Raw genomic sequence first — 16188 nt, forward strand, 5'->3', positions numbered from 1 at the left:
TAAAATACCCATGTCCAGACCCTATACAAAACTGATTTACTATATCATTTGCAATTTATATCATACAATGTTTTATACAAATACTAATAAGAAGAAAAAATGTTTGTTACATTTATTTTTTCCCTTTTATAGTCCACCCACAAGCTTAACAAAGTCAACAAAAGTCCAGTTATTCAGCCACTTTTCTTGCAAAGCCATATCTCACAATTGTGATTGATGCTTTATAGTCTCCCATTCATCCACTAATTTTAGTGTTTCTGGTCTTCTTCCTGTTCATCTCCATTTCTCAATCCTAGACCTTGATTTAAGTTCAAGATAATCTAGATCCTTCAGTCAACTCTTATGCTTTATTTCTGTCTCTCACAAGCATTTTCCTTTGGAAACTGGAAAATGTTTCACTAGCAAAATGTATTTATTCTCAGAATAAGAAGCTGAGCCTGATCTGTATCCAAAAATGTATTTGATCCTCTAGGAAAAAACTATTCTGAATACAGATGGATGCAGCAGCTTAAATCTTGCACCTGCCTGTCATCATTTCCTGATTGCTTTTATCCTTCATCATATGCAGTGAATGATCATTTTCCACAAATCCTCTGCTGTATTTAACTTTTAATACTTTTCCCTTCTGCCACAGTTTTCCCAGGATCAACTATTTTTCTGGTATGTTTGCATGTTTACTAATTGGAGCATACAATTTTTGTACCTTTTCAGTTAACAAATCCTGCTGTAGAATACCAGTCCAGTTGCTTATTTGTGTTTTCATAAAATTAATATTGTCTGTTCCTTCCAGTTTCTCTGATACAGCACAGAGGTTCATTTTTTTCTGCACACTGTCTTATAAGTGTACTATTTTTTAAACAACCCTTCTTGAGAAGCATTATACTCAGACAGCTTTTTCTTCATTTCAGCCACTGATTTTTGCAGTTTTATAATTTCATTTCTATAGCTAGTCAAAGCTTTTTATTTTTTCAGCCTTTTATTATTTGATTTGAGATGTTCTTTTATTGTTCCATTTATATTAATCACTTATAAGTACATTTGATTTTTTCTTGTAAAATACTGTAAGCAAACTCATGCACCAAAGCCGAAGCTTAAACAGCATTATGACGAATAGCTGCAGGATTCTTCAAGCCAAGGTTTTCTCTTCACTTTTCTGGTTGATTTTCATTGAAGTTCTCTAAATTTCTTCTTTGCTGGCATCAGTCAGGGTACTTACTAGCCCAGAACCGAATTTTTCCCAAGCTAACAATGTCACTGGCTCTTATTTCTCAGTTTCTGTTTTTACACTGGGAGAGCTGAAATTAAGCTGTGGATAATTGTGCAGCCATCTTGGAAGTCTCATGATGATGATTTTCAAACATCCAAAAAAAATTAAACGGAAATGGAGAACACAACTGTTGTCTGGGAGTTGAGCCTGGGACCCACTCACCCCGCATTCCTTGTGGTTTCCAATACCACTGGACAAACAAGGAGTCTCCGAACAGTTAGGTACCTAGTCTCCCACAAGAGCAATTTTCTACTTTCAGCATGGAAGCCTCCATGATAGTACCAGATTCTACTTTCAGCATGGTAGCCTCCATGATAGATTCTTACCACAGTAACTGTACACACTTTGGATTTTCAGTCACTTTCTGATCTTGTTCAGCTTTCTGTCTCCAGTCCAGGTGGACCAAGATCTGTCCAATCTCCATCTCTTCCTGTGTTGAGAGAACTTTGTCCAGATGTGCAGGAAACTGATATTGCTGTAACTATGGCTGAATATTTTGTTGACCCTGTCCAGTTGTCTACCCTGTGTCCTAGGTGCAACTATTTGATTAAACAGAGACACTAGAAAGTGTATTACTAAGTCTTGAAAATATTTTGTACACCTTAATTGTCATATGACTGATCCTGCTTACTGAGGAATTTCTTATTTTTTTCTCCAACCTTTTATTTGATTTCAAATGTATTCCTTCCATGTCTCATTTATTTTAATCACCTCTGAGTTCATTTGATTTGTTTCTTCAAAGTTACTGGAAGCCTTTTGTCCTATATTAGAGGAGGGCCTTATAAGTTGACTAATACATGCATTCTGTGGGGTGCGTACTTCAGTGCTTGGTCTGTTGTCACTGATCAATCTAAACAAATCTAATGAACAAATGTATTATTGTGTTCTGCATTTGATACAGTCTTTAATTAGGCTTTGATATTAAAGTTAGTGTTTTTCTGATGCCTGAATTGTCTGCATAGTTTGCCTGACAGGAGCCATTTTCCCTCATTTGTACCCTGTTTTCCATCTTTTTCCTTTGTTTAGACTTTATAGATTCATATATAGGTACTAGGCTATTGGCCCTAGGGCCTATATAAGCCTAGCCAAACGGTACCCTAGCTTTTGCCACCCAAGAAAATTATTTTCCTGTGCCCCTGTCAAGCAGAGCCACAGAAGTGATCCCGGGTGTATTTCCTATCTCCCATCCAATCATCAAGATTTTTCTTGAAGAGTGCTAATGAGGAGCTTTGTTTGATATAGATAGGTAGTTTGTTGGGAAGTCTCTGGGGCAAGAATTTATTCCTCCAGCATGTTCTGTTTATTGTGGTGACAAGGTTTAGGTCCTTAGAGTGTGTAGCTCGGAGGGATTGGGATTTCTTTATGTGGAGCATGTCCAACAGCTCTGGGTTTGACATAGCTTTGTATGTTGGGCAGAGATCGCCTCTGAGTAGGCGATATACGACAGAGTAAAGCTGGAGTTTTTTGAAACCGTCTGCATAGGGCATCTGTTTGAGGCCGGTAATCCTCTTTGTGAGGTATTTCTGTGGCCTTTCCAGTTGTTGTAGATGTCTTGTGAGGTACATACCAAAAGGGGCATTGTACTCTGTAATGGGTCTAATGAGTGATGAGTAGAGGGGAACAGTGACCTCTTTTTTCCTGGATGAGAAACCTTTTGTGGTGAGGTGTGCCACGTAGAAGGATTTCCTGACTAGTATGGCAATGTGATTATCAAAGTAGAGACTACTGTCCACCTGTGTCCCAAGGTCTCTTTTCACACAGTTGGTGTTAAGTAGACTACTGCCTATGTGGTAGTTCATGGGTACAGAGTTTTTACCAAAAGGGATGACAGTGCACTTTTTGGCATTGAGCTTGAGGCCATGGTTTTGGCACCAGGCATCTGTCTCAGTGAGGCCATTTTGTAGGATGTCCACATCATTAGGAGTTTTGATTATGGCTCCTATTTTGCAGTCATCTGCTAACTTTGTTAGCCAAAGACCTTCTGTGTTAGCCTGTACTTCAGAGAAGTAGATACCAAACAGGAGAGGACCTAGGACTGAACCCTTTGGTACTCCACTTGTCACTGGTCTTAAGTTGGATTTAGAGTCTGCTACTTTCACAGTGTGGGTTCTGTCAGTGAGCCAGTTGGCAACCCATCTTATGACATAGGGATTTATACCTAGTTTAGTAAGTTTATCTATAATTCCAGAGTGGGGGGTGGTGTTGAAAGCCTTGGCGATATCTAGATAGGCTGTGTGAACCATCTTACCCTCATCTAAGGCTTTGGTGACCATTTCAAAGAAGTCTATCAGGTTTAGGAGATAAGATCTGCCTTTTACAAAGCCAAACTGAGTAGGGTCCAGAGTTTGGAGATTATCAATGTCATTGTTTATAAGTTCCATGATGATACCTTCCATAGCCTTGCAGACCAGGCTCGTCAGGCTAATGGAGCAGTAGTTGCCGGGGTCCGTGGTGGCTCCGCCTTTGTGGAATGGGATAACTGTTGCTGTGTGCCATTCAGTGGGCACAAAGCCTGAGGTGATGCTATGCTTGAACATGGTACTTAGGTGGGGTGACAGTTTGTTCTGTAGTTCATGTAGAATGCACAAAATCCACGGCTGGAAAAGCAAACAAGAACCATCGTTTCTTTCTTTTGTTTAATGGTTTATTGAATTCTCCAAGAGTACACAAAGAAATGAATCAAGCGCTTTCGCCCGGGCACTCCCAGGCTTTATCAAGATACTACACTGAACAGCTCTTTGCTTTTTATACATACAGCTTAATTGATTAATTGCTTGATTAAAAACAATATTTATTAAGAACATTTTAAAATGTGTGTATGCTTAAAGCTATCTCCTTTCTTAAAATAACTCGTAGATAAAAAGTAAAAAGTACGGCGTGATATACAATTGCATATGTTAAATGCATGTATTAATGTTCGTGTAGATTTACTTTATTCACAAAAGGTTTACACTTTGTACCTAATTCCTCCATGAACGTTACTAAAACCGTTATAGATTTAAAATTATTCATGCGACAACTCAATCTGAGTATCCATTTTGGTGCTGCACAAAACAAACAACAGGGACTTCAGAGAAAGAGTACATTTAACCCCCCTCTACACCCTTCTTTGAAAATATACGAAGATCTAGTGGAGAATGAATTTAGAGATCTTAACAAGCAAAGCAAACATAATGAACTTAGGAATTTTCCAGAAGAACTTAATAAACTACTGACATTTTTATAAAAAGAAAACATAAGGGTGATGAAAACTGACAAAGGGGGTGGGGTGGTACTCATGTACCAACAAGTATATGAAGCCTACATTTACAACCTGTTACACGACACAGAACAATACACCCAGGTGTCAGTAAATGAAAGAAATATTGCCTATGCCAAAATTAAATACAGTCTAGAGGACCATGTCCTACAAGGGGCAATAAATGAACAATTGTTTAATTACCTTTCAGTACAAAAACCATTGACGCCTATCATTTTTGGCATACCTAAAGTTCACAAGGGATTGCAACCCTTAAAATTTAGACCCATTGTAGCAGGCGCAAAAGGCATAACAGAGCCATTGGGTAAATATATTGACATTTTGACCAAAAATTGCATTACATCAATAAAATGTTTGTGTAAAGACTCATGGGAATTTTTAAATGGAATAAAAAAGGAATTTTTTTTCTGAGACACAATTTATGATTACTATTGATATCATTGACTTATTTCCCAGCATTCCGCACACAACAGGGCTTAAATGGTTTAGTAATATGCTTTCAAACCTCACAACCTTCAGTGGCAACACCATAGATTTGTTAGTAGAATTCATGGACATCATTTTGAATAATAATTTTATAATTTTCAATGGAGAGTTATACAAACAAAACAAGGGTGTTGCCATGGGAACACCTTGTGCTTCGGCATACGCGAACTTGGTGTTACATTTTTGGGAATTGGAATATATATTTCCATCAAATTGGGCTAAATACATTGTCCACTATAAAAGATTTTTGGACGACATCTGCATTTTATGGAAAGGTAGCCATGATGAATTTAAGTGTTTTATGGACCATATAAATTCTTCTACCAACTTCTTAAAATTTACATATGAAATCAATCCTGACTATTTACACTATTTAGATATCAACTTAGTGAAAAACATTGAATCAAAAAGTTTTGAATCTAGTATTCACAAAAGTACATATTCAAATATGTTTCTACACTTTGATCGCGGTCACCCCTTCTTCCAAAAAAAGAGTATCATAAAAGGCCAATTGATTAGAGCCACGAGAATTTGTAATACTGACATTTTGTTTCAAGCTGAGGTAGAATATTTAAAAATATTATTTCTTGAAAAAAATTACCCTATTAATTTGTTTAACACATTGGTAAATTAAATTTTGATGAAAAGACCAATATTCACCAATACTTGGTAAAGAACTATCAAACATCACAGGCAATAAAAAAACTATAGAGAACAAAGACCACAAAAATCAGGCCTTTTCATATACCTTCAACAGTAATAGCGTAGACATAGAGGCCATTATCACCAAATACTGGCCTATTTTGTCTAACAATACAGAAATTAATAAATTAATCCCAACGTTGCCATATTTCATTAGGAAGAGAAACAGCAATCTCAAAGACCTGTTTGAAGGAGAAATGGCAAACAATACAAATAATAAACAATTAATGAGAGGCACCTACAAATGTAATGCTTGCAAGCAATGCCCCTATATGCTTAATGACACAGGATTATATTTAAAATCTAGGAAAATTGGTCTGTACTCCACAGGCCATTATAATTGTAATACGAAAGGCCTAGTATACCTAGGAATATACCAACATTGCCTATGTTTTTATGTGGGAAAAACAGAAAGAACTTTGAAGAGGAGGGTATATGAACATCTTTACGAAATCAAAATCAAGAAAGAAACAAACGCATTCTACAAACATTCACTAACATGTAAAGAAATGGCTTTGAAATTTTTAGTACTAGAACAAGTTAAAAGTGACATTAGAGGGGGTGACTGGGAAACATCCCTAGAATATAGGGAACTAGTATGGCAAATTAAATTGCACTCATCAAAAACACCAGGGTTGAATGTACATTTGAGTATTAGCAGTGTTCTTAAGCAGAGAAGAGCCAAATTATAATAAACAAACATACAACAAACAACAAACAAGAAAACAATAAACAAATCCAACACAAAAAATCAATTTTTAAATCGAGTTTTAAAACTATATTTTTTTACACATGAGTTTTTAAGTTCTTTATAATTCCATTTGTAATAAGTAAATAGCATGTCTGAAGACAAAACAAATTCCAATTACAAAAAGCAACATGTTTTTAAATTTATATTAATTTTACACTTATAGTTGCAACACCACATATTTTACACTAACATTAGTCATCATTCAGTTAGGTGGTGATTTCCAAGGCAATATTTTTAACAGTACTACACTGGTTTTACTCAACGATTTAATTATGAAATATTGACACTACAATTAAGTATTTATTTATTTATTAATGGATTCATACATTTAGGACAAGAAGGTTTCATATGTCATTGATGAGTTAACCAGGAGGTATTTTTACATGATAGCAAAATATTTATGCATTTATTTATTCATTTATTTATGTATATATATAGAAGGATACATTAGAGAAGGGAATGTTTACATATGTTTCATTATTTCAACAATAAGAATGTAACTTTGGTTATTAATACAAATCTTTAAACACAAATCTGTAAAATACAAGTGTTTAAAACACATGTCAAGATTGTGTAACTGCAGAATAGTTTCATTTCCATAACAAAGTCAACAACGAAATGTTCACTTTCAAACTAGTTCTTGCACAGTACCATAAAATATCTATTTTAAAGTTTATTTATTACAAAAGTATAAGAAATTTATCAACTAATCAAGTTATGAAGTCCTTTATAATCTACACGAACATTAATACATGCATTTAACATACGCAATTGTATATCACGCCGTACTTTTTACTTTTTATCTACGAGTTATTTTAAGAAAGGAGATAGCTTTAAGCATACACACATTTTAAAATGTTCTTAATAAATATTGTTTTTAATCAAGCAATTAATCAATTAAGCTGTATGTATAAAAAGCAAAGAGCTGTTCATTGTAGTATCTTGATAAAGCCTGGGAGTGCCCGGGCGAAAGCGCTTGATTCATTTCTTTGTGTACTCTTGGAGAATTCAATAAACCATTAAACAAAAGAAAGAAACGTTGGTTCTTATTTGCTTTTCCAGCCGTGGATTTTGTGGTTACCAAAGAGGTTCGTCCTGCAGTTGTTTTCATGTAGAATGCAGCCTGGGATGTTGTCAGGTCCAATGGATGCTGTGTTCTTGGCTTTGGAGAGTGTGTTTTTTACCTGTGCAGCTGTGATTACAGGAACTTTGCATTCTTCCGGTATAGAGATGGGCCCTTTAGGGGATGATTGAGGGGTAAAGTTTACACTAAACCTATCTGCCAGGATGTTGGCAGTATCAGTTGGCTCTGTATATTTAGTGCCATTCTGCTGTAACTCAGAGCAGATCTGAGTGTTGCCATTGAGATTCTTGACATAGATATAGAATGCTTTATGGTTGTCTTTAGAATCAGTGGCGATTTTGTTTTCGTAAATAGTTTTGGAGGATTTTATGAGGGATTTCGGCTTCTTACTGAGGCTGACCACGGAGTTCCTCCAATCATGGGATTTTAATCTTTTTTACAACAGTTTTTTTCTTCTGTTGTAGAGTTTGTTTATAGCAGGGGACTACCAGATTGGCTTCCTTTTTTTGGAGAATAGCATCTTGGTTCTGTTCGGGATTGCACGATCCATGCACTCGTGTAAGTGCTTTGTAAAGTATTCAGCAGTCATACCTCTATTGTCCGTTAGAAGTTTGCCACTTCTGTCTTAAGAAGCGTGAAGTTGGCTTTGGAGAAATTTTTTACAGTGGTTTCCGTAATGGGGGTGGGAACTGGATGTCTAGGGTGATTTGCTTGTGGTCGGATCTGACCAACGAGGGATTGACCTCTGGTGTGGAACACCGGTTGCCCATGTTGGTAATGACCAGGTCTAGGATATTGCTGCACCTGGTGGGGATGTGGATAAGTTGATCCAAGGCATTGGAATTTATGAATTCCAGAAAAAGTTGAGCACAAGAGTTGGTACACCAGTAGTTTTCCCAGTTAATGGTGATTTATGGGATTAGATGCTGCAAATGCTGTGAGATTAAAGGAAATGAGCTGCGGGTTCTCATTGTGGAAGGGACAGAAGCTCCTCTGGTTATTAAAGTTGTGATTTTTTTTTCTCTACCCTACATACATTTGACTACAGTGAACTCTGAGAGAGGAGAGGAGATTGTGCATGCTTCGTCCAGAAATACACCAGAACCATTTCAGCCCCTTCAGGGACTGATTGATATCTGCTAGTATTCTTTGTCTATATTTTTCTAAACAGGTCAGCCTGAGTTTATCACTCAGTGATGTATGTACTGTCTCTCTTTTGGTATGTGGAGCTTTTCTCTCCAGACGTCTGCTGAAAATGGACATGTATCCAGTCGGACTATCCTGGTTAACAAATGTAAAATAAAATAAATGTATATCAGAACAGTGAGTTGAACACTGTTTATTGGATGTTGGTACCTATAAAACCTTTGGACAGCAAGAAAAGGAGAGGAGGAGTCGTCCTGTTTCCTAAGATGAGAATGAATTTTCTTTTTTAACTCGAGTTTTTTTCCTTAATTTATTATCTTTGATCATGAGGACTCTGCTTAGTCCTTCTCTGTATTAGTTTGTAATGATACCATAAACATCATAGGAGAAGATTGCATTTCTTCTTTCTTTTATATTTTTCACCAAAGAGACTTGGAAGTCACAGACCTAGTGAAGAGGATCTCCCCTATACTGGGAGCATTTCATGGCATATGGAGTTGAAGCATCTTAGTGGTCAGCCATCACCTCATAGATCAGACTTGCTGTACAAATCTAATAAGGAAAATCTTGGATTTAAAATCGGATCATGCTGTAGTTGCATTTTCTGAGGCTCCCAATACAGCCTTGGCATATACAGGTGATTTGTCTTTAGTAGGGAAGGAAGGTCATTAGACAGGTACAGTATGACATTTTTTTTTTTTGTTTGTTTTTTAACCTGTACTGTTTTGACAATAACAGTTGAGCACATTTATTTTTTGTTATCCTGTAAGATTCTTTTTTCATACAGCATAGGAAAATGTAAAACAAAAAAAAAAATCCAGTTACCAGAGGCTCCCGTTGAAACAACACTGAATTATGAACAACCAAAACTGAGTAATTTTGAAATTATGAACAAGTCTTTATATATCACTACCACTATCTGGACCTTTGCATGCACACCATTTATGGACATTCACAATTTCATACTTCACGGTTTAGAATGGTTCCTATTTTAGGTACTTTCTGTTTAGTCCTCCTTCCTCTAATCTGTCTTTGAAAGAAAAGGTAAGTTTGGGGACAACAATTGAAGTAGTATCTAGCAGTTCATTCTTTGTGTAGAAACTATCCGTCCTCTCGCAGATATTTACAGAGTGGACCTGTTTAACAATTTCCTTCCTATGTTGAGTCTTTTGGCTTTTCCCGGTTAGGGGTCGCCACAGTGGAACTCCGGTCCGCTAATGATTGGTAGTTGATTTTTACGTGCCGAGTTACCAGCCCTGACACACAACCTTCAATTTCCTTCCTATAAAAGGCTTAAATCACTTTTTAAACCACCAAACTCAGACAAATCAAAGTAATAACATTCTAAATATTCTGTAATGTAATCTGTTTAACAGTTTTACATTGGTGCATCACTTGAAAGAATTAGTTTACTTAGGCCTTTAATGCAGTGCTGCAATGCTTTCTTCTTTCTTCAGGAATGAAGTACAATAAGCTGGATAAAAATTATTTTAATGTTCCAGTTATGGGTTTGCTTTATCGTGAAAAACAGACATGCAAGAATAAGGTTTACTTAATTTCTTTATTGCATCCATAGGATGAATTTTTAGGTTTTTATAGAAGTGTAGCAAAGGATACAATTATGTTTATGTTCAGTACATTTATTAGGCATGCATTTTAAAGCAGGCTTGGTTTCTTTATGTTGGTTAAAGCTTGCATTTTTTTATTTATATCAGATCCTAACAGACTATAATTAATAATAGGATTTGATAGAACTGGATGTTAATTTGGCTGTAGCTTTTATAGGTTATTTGAAAATAACAACACGGAAGGACTGTGGCTGACCAAGTTCGCAGATGACTGCAAACTGGGCGCCATAATCGACTCTCCAGCCGACACAAGCATCCTCCAAAAGGGCCTCATAGAAACAGACAACTGGTGCCAGAGCCATGGCCTCAAGCTAAATGCCAAAAAGTGTATAGTCATCCCCTTTGGCAAAAGCAAAGTGCCCACAAATTACCACATAGATGGTAATCCATTAAGTACAGAAGAAGTAATTAGGGACCTGGGGACCCAAGTTGATAGCAATCTCTCATTTGACAACCACGTGGCCAAAGTGGTTAGAAAAACATTTTATATAGCCCACCTAATCATGAAGGGATTCACATCTAGATCAAGGGAGGTCATCGTGCTTCTTTACTCATCCCTCATGAGGCCCATAATTGAGTACAATGCCCCGTTTGGGATGTACCTTACCAGACACCTGCAGCAACTGGAAAGACCCCAAAACTACCTCACCAAGAGGATCAAAGGGCTCAAACAGATGCCATATGCTGCCCGGTTAAAGAAACTCCAGTACTCAGTGGCATACCGCCTGTTCAGAGGCGATCTGTGCCTGACGTATAAAGCCATGTCTAACCCGGAATTAATGGACATGCTGCACCTCAGAAAATCCAAATCCCATCGAGCTACGCGCTCGAGAGACTTGAACCTCAGCACTGAAATAAATAGGACATGCTGGAGGGACAGATTCATAACCCAGAGGCTCCCTTCACTCTGGAATAAAATCCCAGTCCAGGTTAGGCAGAGTCCCTCACTGACTCTCTTCAAGAGGAATCTTGAGTGGATGGGAGATCGTAGGTTTACCCCGGGTATCACTTCTGTGTCACTGTTAGACAGAGGCACAGTATACTAACCTCGAAAAAGGGCATAGCAAAATAAATTTAAAATGGGTGGCGAAAGCCAAACACATTCTGGCTAGGCTTATAAATGCCCTAGGGCAGATAGCCTAGTATGAACCTATGAACAGGATATGTGCTTTTATTATAATTTTTAATTGTATGCTTGCATGTGGTGTTCTTCTGAACTTTATAGAACAGTGTGAGTGTGGCCTTTAAGTGTATGTATGGATGGTCAATTATGTATGTTTGTATTTATCTGACTCTAAGATAATTTCTTTATGAAGCTTGCCTGAGTTTATCATGTGATTGAGACCAAAGAACATTCTAGATCTTAGAATATTACATGTATTTATTACAGTTTGTTTACTGGGTAGGTGAGCTGACCTTTTTCAGTCATGACTCAGGAAATTATATCAAGTACAGCAAGCAGGCTGAATGCTGTTTAAAAGAAAACTAATGGAATAGGTTTTAACTAATAATCTTTTTCTTTTGTTCAGGTATTGTTTATATTTTGTAGAGCAAAGTAAACAGTAAATTACCACATATTTGTTTCATATATGGATGGCATAAATACCAACATAAGTTCTACTTAAATATTTTTTAAACAAACCTTTAACCTGAACAAGCAAGTTTTAAAAGAAAATAAGGGATATAAAACAACTAGTATAGAAATAATATAAAGTGCAAGAAGGAACACTAGAATGCTACCTAAAATACAGAAATGTATTGAACTACCTATTTGGAGTATCAAACATGCTGACAAAAAATATGATGTAGTGCAAATAAACAAGTACACAGCTGTTGACATATATATGTATAAGTTTACTATCATTAATATGAATATCTACTGTCTGTACAGCAATTGTGCGAAAGTCATATTATTCTATAAATAACATTTGCAGCATTAGAATGTCGAAACATTAAACAACGAATGCACTGGTACATTCACCTTTAAGAAATCGATGTAATAAACGCAATGATGTCACTTTGTCGTCCATTTGCAAACGGTATTCTGATTTCCATTTGTAAGTCAGGGACTGTTGTATAGTCACTTGTGAAAGTAATAGGGATTACATGAAATATAATTTGAAGATATTGCCATATTTGTGGTAAGAGTACTGCTGATTCCATGTACACTTTATTAGTTGTTAATGATACAGTGGCTGTAATGTTGCTTTTCTGTAGGTGTTGCAGTATGAAATAAGTCTGAATGAAAACACAGGTTGTTCGCCTGGTACAGTTGGTGCTTGTTACTAGACAATGTTATGTTAGAACGGGAAGAACATGTTAGTGGTTGCCAGATGTCAGTACTACCTCGAGAAGAGTACTGATATTCGTAATTACTGGTGCTGTAGTAGAAAGCTGAGGGATAAATGCAAGGGATGCTGTGTTACTAAAACCTTGGTTGATGGTGAAAAGCAGCTTAAGAGTAGTGAGCATTTTCATGGACCTAATGTTTTCATTTGTGAAGGACTTAAGGTATGTGCTGCGATTAAGAGGAGAGCAGAAACTACTTTAGAAGATCTGTGTAAAATCCTATCCGAGGTTTTAGTGGGTACATCTTCTGAAATAGTGAATTGTTTACCCAATTCAAATACATTAAAACAAACTGTTAGGACAGTGAGAAATAAAAACAGGAATGCAAATGTTAGACTCATTAAGTGATATCCATTCAGAAATGTTACCACTTAAAAGTGGGACTTTCATTGTAAATCGTAGTAGTTGAACCAGTTCCCCAAATGCAGTGCTGTTGACAACGCAGACCAATTAACAGATAATGTGTGCCTCTGATTTTGTAATTGTGGACGATACGTTTCCGATTAGTGCCAGTGAATGTAAGCAAGTATACACAGCACATTGTTGTTTACAGAGTGGAACAGAAGGTAAAATTGTCCCCATTGTGTAAGGTATACTTACCTCTAAAACGGAATGTAATTATGAGTACTTCTGGACCTGCATAATGCATTTGTGTTCACAGTTTTGCTATACTTTTAAACCAAAAATGGTGCTATGTGACTTCGAGAAGGGGGCAGTGAATAGTATTTCTAAAAATCTTCTTTTGAGTAAAGTAAAGGGATGTTGGTTCCACTCATGTCAAATTGTTGGGTGACAAATTCAGAAATTACACCTTGCTGGCCAGTTTGACACTGAAGTACAGTTTGCTTTACTATGTAAACAAATTCCGGCTCTAGCTTTTCTAATCCTAAAATACAATACAGATGTGTTATCTACTTTCACTGAAATAGAAGCAGACATGCCACAGATAGGCAAACCGTTGTACGACTGTTTCAAATACAACTATATTACAGGCAGACCTAGACGTTACCGAATTCGTAATGCAACTTCTGAGAGGAATCCACCTTTATATGGCATACAGTTTTGGAGCCAGTATGAGACTTGTCTGTTAGGATACCAATAGTATGGAGGGTTGGCACAGTCATTTGCTATGGAAAAAAAACTGCTGTATCTTAATGATATTTTGCATGCAGTACAGTTAGACTAGAATCACATAGAGGATTTAAAGCATAGAGCTCTAAGTTGCCTGCCCGCCTCCATCCTACATTTATGCACTTACTATCTAAAAGGGATCAATTCTCTGCAAGAGAGTTTGTGCAATTGATTGTTCAACACTACTCCTTTTGATATTAAAACACAGATAAGTAATCTTGTCATATATTTCTACTACTGCAACATCATCGTAGGATTGCAAAGAAATCTATCACTATGTCGGTATTTAGATAAAGTAGTCTTGCATATGTTTTTTCTACTTGGGAGCAACACTTATTTGGTGATATATGAAAAGCAGAACATTAGATACTTAAATGACACGGTTGATATTATTCATGTGATGTATGGGAAATGGTGAAATGAAATACACATATGGTGAACACTTCCTTTTGGATGCATTACATTTTCGACATTAACATCGAAAGGTCCTTTTCGGAAATTTGATTAATTATTCTGATTATATGGTATTTGACATTTCGGAAATGTGATTCGGAATTACGAATGCAAAATGAGATGTTTTTTGATATTGTGATAGTAAATCATTATATGTTTAAGCATACTTGAATATAGCAATAACCCATGCCTGGGTGTGGGTAATGCTGGATTTACCACGGTTGGCGTGGTTTGGTCCCGAGGGCGAAGCCCGAGGGACCAAACAAAGATATCCGTGGGTAAATCCAGCATTACCCACACCCAGAAGTGGGTTATTGCTATTATACCATGGTTTTAGTTTGTTTTGTATTATGTTTGTATTGTCGTTATTTATGTTTTTGTTTGCTTTTTTTGTATTCTTCCACTTTTTGTGAGATAAAATAGTCCACACTTTCAGTTTGTCTTTATTGTTTATTTCTGTTTTAATTTAAATACATGTTATTTTTTAGTTTTTCAGGAAATGTTAGGAAAGGGCTAGGTGGTGCTTGGTATAATATAGTTTAAGCAGTGTAGAAGTTTATAACGTGTAGTTATGTTTTAGTAGTTATAGGTATGTTGAAATGTGGTGTAGTTTTAATTTGTATTACTTTTTTAAAAATATGTACTTTTACTATTTGGTCACTAGGTGGTGTTGTATGCACTTTTATTAGATGTATGCTGATGTGGACGTTCGGTATGGTGTGTGTTTTTCACTTTGCGAGGGATGTGTGGTGTGTTTTTAGTATGTACATTTTTGGAGTTGTCTGTGTATAGGTATTGTAGGGAATATAGGTAAGTGAATGGTTTTATGAGAATGCTTGGTTTTATTGTGTTATAAGTGGTGGTTATGTAGTGTGTGTGTGATGTATTTGGGACTGCATGACTTTTTATTTTTTTAGTGTTCGAGGTGAGGGAATGAGGAGTGTTGTATGGAAATTGGTTAGTTTTCTGTGTTTTCGTTAAATTGTTGTGTGTTTTGGGTATTAGATTTACTTTACTTTACTGTTTATTTGTTGTCGCCGCATGATATTCAGCGACCGGACTTTTTGCGTTGTTTCTTGTAGGATTTACTATGTGCACGCTGGTTGGATTAGCCAATCAGCATGCACGTTTGTCGGGTTTGCGATGTTCGCATGGTATAATACATATGTATGCACGTCAGGCTTGGGGTTATACATATATTGGCCATAGGATACAGCTTCTATCCTGTAACATTCTTCCGTTAAGTCTATCTGCTGTTGCTGAAATAACTACAGCATTCTACATGGAGGACTACATTCCTCAGACTCTGTGCATTGAGAAAGGCTTATAGCTGAAACAGGTCTGGTTGTTCTATGTATTTGAATCAATAAAAACTTTTTCAACCTCTCACTGGACTGCTGGTTGTTTTGAATTTGAATCTGTGCAGAAACCGTCTGAGGAGCGTACTCTGCAGAGATGTTGCTTTAATTGTTAAAGTGATAGTTTAGATGGTTCTTTTCAGTAAATTGCAGTGTTTGCCGTAACTGCTAATGCGACATTTATAAACCAGAGTTTAAAAGTTGGGGTCTTAGTTAACAAATAATCATGTGTCAAAGATTGAAAAAGTTTGTAGCTTAGAGGAACCCTATCCCGGAACATATTTTCTAACATTGTCCTAAACTCGGGCCATAGTTCTAAAACTGGGGAACAAATGTAAAACTTACGAATAAGGTCTAATTCCTTATGTCCACGTGCATTGCAAGGCATCCGCTCTAGTATTCTTTCCGCATACCCAGTAACACCAAGCCAAAAGGGGATTCATTTCTCATAGAAATATGGTCATGATTTAGCTTGGACTACTAGGCAATACTGTCTATGGATTAATGCTTTGGTGCAGTCAGGGTCAAGATAGTAGATATTCACAGCAAAAGGAGATGTTCAACGCACACACAC

At 36.5% G+C, this 16188-nt stretch overlaps 1 protein-coding gene across 1 annotated transcript in view; it reads left to right on the forward strand.

The window, feature by feature from the left end:
- The window catches only part of DYM (dymeclin), a gene marked incomplete in the record, with an annotated part of 2754049 nt that overhangs the window by 1903368 nt on the left and 834493 nt on the right, over positions 1-16188 (forward strand).

The sequence above is a fragment of the Protopterus annectens genome, chromosome 1.part1, assembly GCF_019279795.1.
Source record: "Protopterus annectens isolate FY-2018-M chromosome 1.part1, PAN1.0, whole genome shotgun sequence".
In the NCBI taxonomy this organism is placed as follows: Eukaryota; Metazoa; Chordata; order Ceratodontiformes; family Protopteridae; genus Protopterus; species Protopterus annectens.